Below are 9,786 nucleotides of genomic sequence, written 5' to 3' on the forward strand. Positions count from 1 at the left end.
CCCCGCCCCTACCAGCCCCCCACCCTCCAAAAAAAAAATAAGTTTGTTTTTAAAAAATATTTTCAATTTCAAAAAATATTTTCTACCCTAGTAAAAATAAAAGATATTTCTCAAAAATATTTTTCATTCATAAATCAAACACAAAAAATCAATATTTTCTACTCACTAACCAAACATGAGAAAATAAATCAAAAATCTACTTATTTTCCAGGAAAACATTTTCTAGGAAACACCCTAAATATAATATTTTTCCATCTATGACAATATAATTTTTCTAACTAAATATAATATTTTTTTGAAATTAAGAAAATTGTACGGTCGCTTGCCTCTTTCTATGCCCTTTTTCCTCTTCCTCCTTTTCTTTTTTTTTATTCTTCATCGTCTCCTTCTGTCATTTTTTATCTTCTTCCTCTTCTTTTTATTTTATTTTATTCTTCTTCTTTCAAATTTTCACTTAAATAACTATTCTCAAATTTTCATTTAAATAATCACATAGCCTTTTGTTACCCCTTTTTCATTATTAGAATTATTCAATAAGTCAACTCATCACCAAGTCTCATTAATCTCCAACACATACCACGAGAAAATACATGATTTTATATACTTAACAAGGGTTTAGAAATCCGTTTACCTCAAATAGTCGAATAATCATTTCGGGACTTGAGCCTTCCACTTTCGTTGGACTTCTAAATCAATTCAAATAAATAATCACAGTAAAATTTTGAAACTAACAACACTCATATTGTTATATGTTTAGCTTAGACCCAAAACTTACCCGAATTTTTGTAATAAAATTTCTAAATCTTGATTCCAACCTAGATCAAATCTCATATTTCCTGAATTTCAAGTCTAGTGTTAAGTCTTAATTCCTCCTAATGACATAATTATTATGATACTCATATAATATAATACACATAATATTTAATTATTTATTTCAAAATATTAAACCAGATTAACTATGAAAAGCTCACGAATCCCAATAAAATTAACAAGAAAATTGTAGGTAAGTCCCTTTATTATTTTCCAACGGAGTGCATTCATCTTTTTGAACTAAAATTATAATTTGTGTGAACTTAAAAGATTTAAGTGCTAACAGTAAAAGAAAATTTAAAAGGATTAATTACTTATATACACACCTTTATTTTTCATAGTTTCCATTATTTCCTACCATTTTAAAATATTTCCAAAATCCCTTGTTTTCACTCAATTCTTAAGTCATCCGGATACATAAGTATTTTAGCCTTAACTCCACATTTTCCATTCCTTTTTTTCACTCCTTTAATCTCTCCTAATTTCACTCCACAATCTTATCAGTTACAACTTTCATATCAATTTGAATTTCAAAAGGATTCTCTCTCTAGTCAATCAAATTTAAACCACTGAATTAAGTAATTTTCATATTCTCCATTGTCGTTTTTTCAATTTTTTTTGTTTTACCCTTTTTCGTGATACATATGATTCTCCGTTCATCCTTGTTTTATGCAATGTATCATATTCATATTTAAGGTATTGATACATAACTCTAATGTTGTTGAATTTTCAATTAATTTTATCATGTTCAATATAAAGATACTTGATACATAAACACTTCCTAATGTATCATTTGCATGTATCAAGTTTTTCAATGTATCATCAATCTTATTCAAATTTAAAAGGTTATATAGACAAAAACAAATCAGTTGTGTGCTATGTATCTACACTCTTTAACATTTGTTCAGTGTTATCCAACTTAGAATGCAATGTATATGTACATATTACCCATAATAATCTTGATACATAGAAACTCATACGACATGGAATAATATGCAAACATTAAAAAATTCAGTGATACATTATATGAAATACATTCTTTTCAATTTTCAAAGCCAACACCTATCTAACAACAAACTAACACATATCGACACAATTTTGTAACCATCTTATAACATTTACTAGGTACATTAAAATTATCAATGATACAACCATTCACAAAAATCTAAGATTGATATATATTAATGTATCTTCCACATTTGTCTTGATCAAAACAAGTATTTTACATATCTTAATTGTTACACTATTTATATGTACAATATACACAATAATAACCTGATACATTATACAAATCTGTGATACACACACTCGATATTCAAAACGTATCTGATTCGTCTCAATTGTTAATCCATTTATTACATGTATCATACACAATATATTATGATGATACATTTTTTACAAATCACATCCGAATACAAAATAATGACCACATCATAATCTATAGATACAAAATTACAATACATGCGGGTCGTTTACCATTAATGTATCATGACTTACATATTCACATCAAAACGACAAAACAAAACTATAACAATGATACATTAAAAAAACTATATACCAATGATGGAGAGGGAAGAGGGAATGGTGGAGGAAGTGGTTGAACGGTCGGAGATGGATAAGAAGATAATACAAAAGATGATTCCTTTGTCGGATAAGAAGCTAATGAATTAATGACACAAACACCATATGGAAAATCACTGTTTCTTCTTATATATCTATATTCCTCCACTCTTCATGATGTACCCATGAGTTCTTGATTATCCTCGCAAGGTATCCTTCCTGAGAAGAATTTTCACACAACAACGGTAAATGCAACGGTTGATATTGAATTACAGAGCATTATTTGTGTAACAACAAATCAGATGAAGAAACCACAATAATTGAGGCGCTGGACAAATCTATAGATCTCATTCGTAACCAACTGAAGATTTTCCTCATGATAAACCTTTATTAGATGAGTGAAGGCTTGGCCTGCTATCACAATTGCCAACTTCCTAATGAAGGGCAATTCCTCTTGTGGAACTTTTACGATTTAGAATTGATGGAGAAGATGAAAATCTAAATTTTGAATTTTGTGGAGCTGTTACAGATTGGAGTGGATTGATATCAATCAGATCTGCGTGATTTATGGGAAAGAAAATCAATTTTATGTTAATATTCATATTAAGCGCAACAAATAAGTTTTATAATGTATAACAATTAATGTATACGGATGAAACTTATGTATCTGAATGACTGATATTTTAAGGAATTTTCATAAAATAGAAAAAAGTAGGGATAAGATGTAATTTAGGTCTTACACTATGAGATATATGTAAGTTATACAATTTAAAATCATAAAAATTGCTCCACTAAACTCTGCAAGTATTCAAAGCAGTATGAAATTAAGGTCATTAATATGAAATAAGATGTAAAAACTTTTCTTGCCCAATAATTAACTAATCATTACATTTCCATTAATTTACCACCATATTTCTCCACTAACTCTGGCAGGAGAAAGAACTTCCAACAGTAACGAAGTGAACTAGGCTAGAAATTAATATACCTAAAGCACACACATAACACTATCGACACCGCAACTAAAGTTTGGGAGTTCCAATCTGACTCTTTCTTTTTCCTCTTAAATTATGACCCAATATTTTCACATATGGGTCAGACTTAAGGTATTAAATAATTTATGGACTTAGCCCATTAGCCACCAGATAAAATTAATTATTTAAAATCAGCGTCAACTAAACAATCGTAATTAACAAATAGCTCAAAAATTTTCAAATCAACTTCACAAACTGGTCAAAAATGACTCGGAGAACCTACCGAGATGGGTAAAACGATAATTTTGTTACAATTTCTAAAAATGACCTTCCGTGTTATTAAATTTGGTTAAGTTTAGAATTGATTTTAAGAGAAAAATTAGATTGAAGCTCAAAAAAATGAAGTTTACGGAACTATATCGCGTTTATATTAAAGTTGTATTAGATATATTTCATAATTGAATTAAAATCATGACCAATACATCCTACATCTATAATACATATTGCAAATTTCACTCCCTTTTTAATGATATCAACTAAAATAATTTAGGTAACACACTTATAATACATTTATGATACATGCACAATACATTATTAATACATATTGCAAATGTCGCTATTTTTCTTAGTGACACATATCAAAATAGTTTATAAGATATATGTAATACATATTTTATTCATGTATAGTACATTTATAATATAAACTGCACACTTCACTCCTTTCTTAGGGACACCAACAAGAATAATTTAGTTAACACACTAATAATACATTTATAAGACATCCATATTACATTTTTAATACATATTGCAACTGTCACTCATTTTTTTAGTGATAACAAAATAATTTATAAGACACATATAATATAAGTTTTATTCATGAGTAATACATTTATAATACATATTGCAACCATCACTCATTTCTTAGTGATACAAATCAAAATAATTTACAAGATACATATAATAAGTTTTATTCATAAATAATATAAGTTTAATTCAATTTATAGATCGCTGTCTTATCTTTCGTTAGTTACATTTTTCATTCATTCTTAATTCTCTATTCTAATTCAACTTTAATATTGTGTAATACAATTTTAAAGCAAATTTAATTTATTTTGCAATTTTTTTATTTATTTGTTACTATTGGATTACTTGTTTAATTCATTATTGAAAGAAGTTTAATATACTCTATAGATCACTGTCTGGTCTTTCATTAGTTAGTTTTCAATACATGCCTAATTCTCTCTTCTAATTCAACTTTAATATTTGTGTAATACACTTTTAATTCATTTTTCAATTTATTGGTTGATTTTTTACGATTGAATTACTTGTTAAATTTCTTATTGATACAAATTCATTCAATTTACAGATCATAGAATGCTCTTTCATTTGCTACATTTTGCATTCATGTTTAATTATCTTCTAATTCAACTTTAATATGTGTGGAATACATTTTTAATTCAAGTTTAGTTCATTTTGTAATTTATTATGTATCTTGATTTGTTACGATTAAATATACTTGTCTAATTAATTAATTATTGATATAAATTTTATTCAGTCTACGAATCATTGACTACTCTACGAAAAAAAGTAGAGAGAGAAATAAAGGGAAAAAACAAGAGAAAGAGAAACAAAAAGAAAAAACAACTGAAAGAAAGCAAATGAGAAAGAACAACAGAAAGAAAGCAAGGGAGAAAGAACAACATAAGAAAAAAAGGAGAAAGATCGAGAAAGAGAGATAAAAGTTAAAAAAGTGAGAGAGATAAAGGAGAAAGAGGCAAAAGAGAAAGACAAATCTAATAAAATATATAGTATTATAATATATTGCTATAAATGGTAATAATTAAAGAGTATATTTAAAATAAGTAATTATTTTTAAAAGAGATCCACACAAGTAATTAATCCTTTTTAATACATATTGCAAACGTCGCTCTTTTTCTTAGTGACACAAATCAAAATAGTTTATAAGATATATGTAATGCATGTTATATTCATGAATAGTACATTTATAATACATACTGCACACTTCACTCCTTTCATAGTGACACCAACAAGAATAATTTAGGTCCACACTAATAATACATTTATAAGACATCCATATTACATTTTTAAAACATATTGTTACCGTCACTCATTTTTTAAGTGATAAATCAAAATAATTTATAAGACACATATAATATAAGTTTTATTCATGAGTAATACATTTATAATACATATTGCAACCATCACTCATTTCTTAGTAATACAAATCAAAATAATTTACAAGATACATATAATAAGTTTTATTCATGAATAATAAGTTTAATTCAGTTTATAGATCGATGTCTTATCTTTCGTTAGTTACGTTTTTCATTCATTCTTAATTCTCTATTCTATTCAACTTTAATATTGTGTAATACAATTTTAAAGGAAATTTAATTTGTTTTGCAATTTATTTATTTATTTGTTACTATTGAATTACTTGTTTAATTCATTATTGAAAGAAGTTGAATATACTCTATAGATCACAGTTTGGTCTTTCATTAGTTACATTTTCAATTCATGCCTAATTCTCTCTTCTAATTCAACTTTAATATTTGTGTAATACACTTTTAAATACAATTTTAATTCATTTTGCAATTTATTGGTTGATTTTTTTACGACTGAATTACTTGTTAAATTCATTATTGATACAAATTCATTCAATTTACAGATCATAGAATGCTCTTTCGTTTTGCTACATTTTGCATTCATGTTTAATTTTCTTCTAATTTCAACTTTTAATATGTGTGCAATACATTTTTAATTCAAGTTTAGTTCATTTTACAATTTATTATGTATATTGATTTGTTACGATTAAATATACTTGTCTAATTAATTAATTATTGATATAAATTTTATTCAGTCTACGAATCATTGACTACTCTACGAAAAAAAGTAGAGAGAGAAATAAAGGGAAAAAAGCAAGAGAAAGAGAAACAAAAACAAAGCAAAAAAGAAAAAACAACAGAAAGAAAGCAAGTGAGAAAGAACAACAAAAAGAAAACAAGGGAGAAAGAACAACATAAGAAAAAAGGAAGAAAGATCTAGAAAGAGAGATAAAAGTTGAAAAAACGAGAGAGATAAAGGAGAAAGAGGCAAAAGAGAAAGACAAATCTAATAAAATATATATTATTATTATATATTGCTATATATGGTAATAATTAAAGAGTATATTTAAAATAAGTAATTATTTTTTAAAAGGGATCCACACAAGTAATTGATCTTTTTTAATACATATTGCAAACGTCGCTTTTTTTCTTAGTGATACAAATCAAAATAATTTATAAGATATATGTAATACATTGTTTTATTCATGAATAGTACATTTATAATACATACTGCACACTTCACTCCTTTCCTAGTGACACCAACAAGAATAATTTAGGTAACACACTAATAATACAATTATAAGATATCCACATTACATTTTTAATACATATTGCAATCGTCACTCATTTTCTTAGTGATAAATCAAAATATTTTATAAGACACAGATAATATAAGTTTTATTCATGAGCAATCCATTTATAATACATATTGCAACCATCACTCATTTTCTTAGTGATACAAATCAAAATAATTTATAAGACACTTATAATATAAGTTTAATTCAGTTTATATATCGTTGTCTTATCTTTCATTAGTTACGTTTTTCATTCATTCTTAATTCCCTATTCTAATTCAACTTTAATATTGTGTAATACAGTTTTAAAGCAAATTTAATTTATTTTGCAATTTTTTGATTTATTTGTTACTATTGGATTACTTGCTTAATTCATTATTGAAAGAAGTTTAATATACTCTATAGATCACTGTCTGGTCTTTCATGAGTTACGTTTTCTATTCATGCTTAATTCTCTCTTCTAATTCAACTTTAATATTTGTGTAATACACTTTTAAATACAATTTTAATTTATTTTACAATTTATTGGTTGATTTTTTACGATTGAATCACTTATTAAATTCATTATTGATACATATTCATTCAATTTAAAGATCATAGAATGCTCTTTCGTTTGCTACATTTTGCATTCATAATTAATTCTCTTCTAATTCAACTTTAATATGTGTAGAATACATTTTTAATTCAAGTTTAATTCATTTTGCAATTTATTATGTCTCTTTATTTGTTACGATTAAATTACTTGTCTAATTAATTAATTATTGATATAAATTTTATTCAGTCTACGAATCATTGACTACTCTACGAAAGAAAGTAGAGAGAGAAAGAAAGGGAAAAAAGCAAGAGAAAGAGAAGGAGAAAGAGCAACAAAAAGAAAGCAAGAAAGAAAGCAAGTGAGAAAGAACAATAAAAAGAAAACAAGGGAGAAAGAAAAGCATAAAGAAAAAAGGGAGAAATACCGAGAAAGAGAGATAAAAGTTAAAAAAGCGAGAGAGAAAAAGGAGAAAGAGGCAAAAGAAAAGACAAATCTAATAAAATATAAAGTATTATTATATATTGCTATAAATGGTAATAATTAAAGAGTATATTTAAAATAAGTAATTATTTTTTAAAAGGGATATCCACTCAAGTAATTAATCCATCTTTAATTTTTGCATTTCTATATTTTAAGTAACAAAAAATAAAGATTAAAAATATCCTTGACATAAAAAAACTTGACATAAGTTTATATGTTTGTATCATAATATAATACAAGTTATGTTTTACACCTACCTAACACATAAGTTTAGTACAGAACCACAAGCTACACCTTACATAGCTTAGTTCCAGAACCCATACAGTTATGTTATAAGAGACATAACTTATACTTATAGAATTTATGTCAAACAAGGTAAAGTTCTCTAAACTTATGTCAGATGAGGAAAAAGTTCTCCAAACGTATGTTGGTTCTCTTCACACCGATAAGAAGGACTCTACTAGACACAACTTCATAGACACCTTAGAAATCTTGAACCCTGTGCTCTAATACAAGTTTGTCACGCCCCGAGCCTACACCCCGGACATGGCTGGCACGCGAGAACCATTACTAGTCCCAAGCGAACCCTTGGTCTGGCTGACTACTTAGCGAAAGACTTACTTAAGCGATAATAGAATTAGACACATAATTTAGAACACTCAAACTCAAAGTTAATACCCAACTCAAATTGTCAGTAAAAATACTCAATAATGTAGGTATAATGGTTTGCAAAAGGTCTCAGGGAAAAGTGAATACTGAGACACTCCTGAACTCTATCAATCTATGAAGCCTCTATAGTTTAATATAGATGTTGGGACAAGACCCATGACACCCTAAACAAAGTAAACTTAAACGAAAAGGTAAGTCCTCCGAAATGGAATGTCACGACCCAGACTGTTGTGATTGGCACCTACACTAACCCTCCGGTAGGAGAACCATTAATACTAATTAGCTAACTCAAGAACTAAACAACTTAATTTAAAACTAAGGCATTTAAAGATACAGAAGCAGGTTTAAATGTCTAAAGGAAAAATAGGGAGTTCCCATAAACTCCGAAGTCTAACAAACGATTGCGAAATTAAAGCATGTAACTTGAAAGTCAATGTACCAAAACTCTAACAAGGATCATAAATCTAAAGGAAATGGGTACAACCCAATTAAACATAAGAAAATCTAAGTACTAGTCTAAGTCCGAAGATGTGGACATAAACAACAAGAGAACTCATGGCAGCCCGGAAGAACTGGCTCACCCTTGAATTTGAGTTGATCACTGGTTTTCTAAACGAGGTCTGTTAGTAGCCGCCTGAAGATGCCCTGTACTCAACAAAGAAAGAGCAAGTGCAGTATCAGTACACAACCACAATGTACTAGTAGGATCACACGACTATCCCAATAAGTGAAACATATATAAGTCATTACCACAATAATAAACATGCATACACTGAACATTTACAATATCAATTATCACTTACGAACAACATACAATTTCACAATCTCAAAGATATACAGACATGCCAAGTCATTGGTCCTCTCACGGAACTTATATCCAAACTGTTAGTGTACCAGTACGTGGTAGCCGATCCAAGTTAGTGTGTCGGACGTGACACCCGATCCCATATATGCGCCAGAATGTGGCACCCATTCTAAGTTAGTGTGTTGGAACGTAACACCCGATCCATTCAACAAGCCACAATTACAATCACAATATACATTTTTATAATCATACAATCAAGTCATGATTCATGGCATACAATTATTCAATCATCCTCATTTACGATTAGTGTGTTCAATAATGTAACATTCGCATACATACATGCATTATAATGAAGTAATTACTAACATACATTACACCAACATGAAATCACAACCATCACCTACCTCAAACAAAGCTTGAATCCTCTAAGAAACTTTATTCTTCCCTTTTCAGATTCTTTTCGCTTGTTCTTGGTCTACAAACAATCAATATAACACGAGGATCAATAAACAAGACCTAATTACCCGGACTATAA

Source organism: Solanum tuberosum, unplaced genomic scaffold (assembly GCF_000226075.1).
Source record: "Solanum tuberosum cultivar DM 1-3 516 R44 unplaced genomic scaffold, SolTub_3.0 scf00031, whole genome shotgun sequence".
In the NCBI taxonomy this organism is placed as follows: domain Eukaryota; kingdom Viridiplantae; phylum Streptophyta; class Magnoliopsida; order Solanales; family Solanaceae; genus Solanum; species Solanum tuberosum.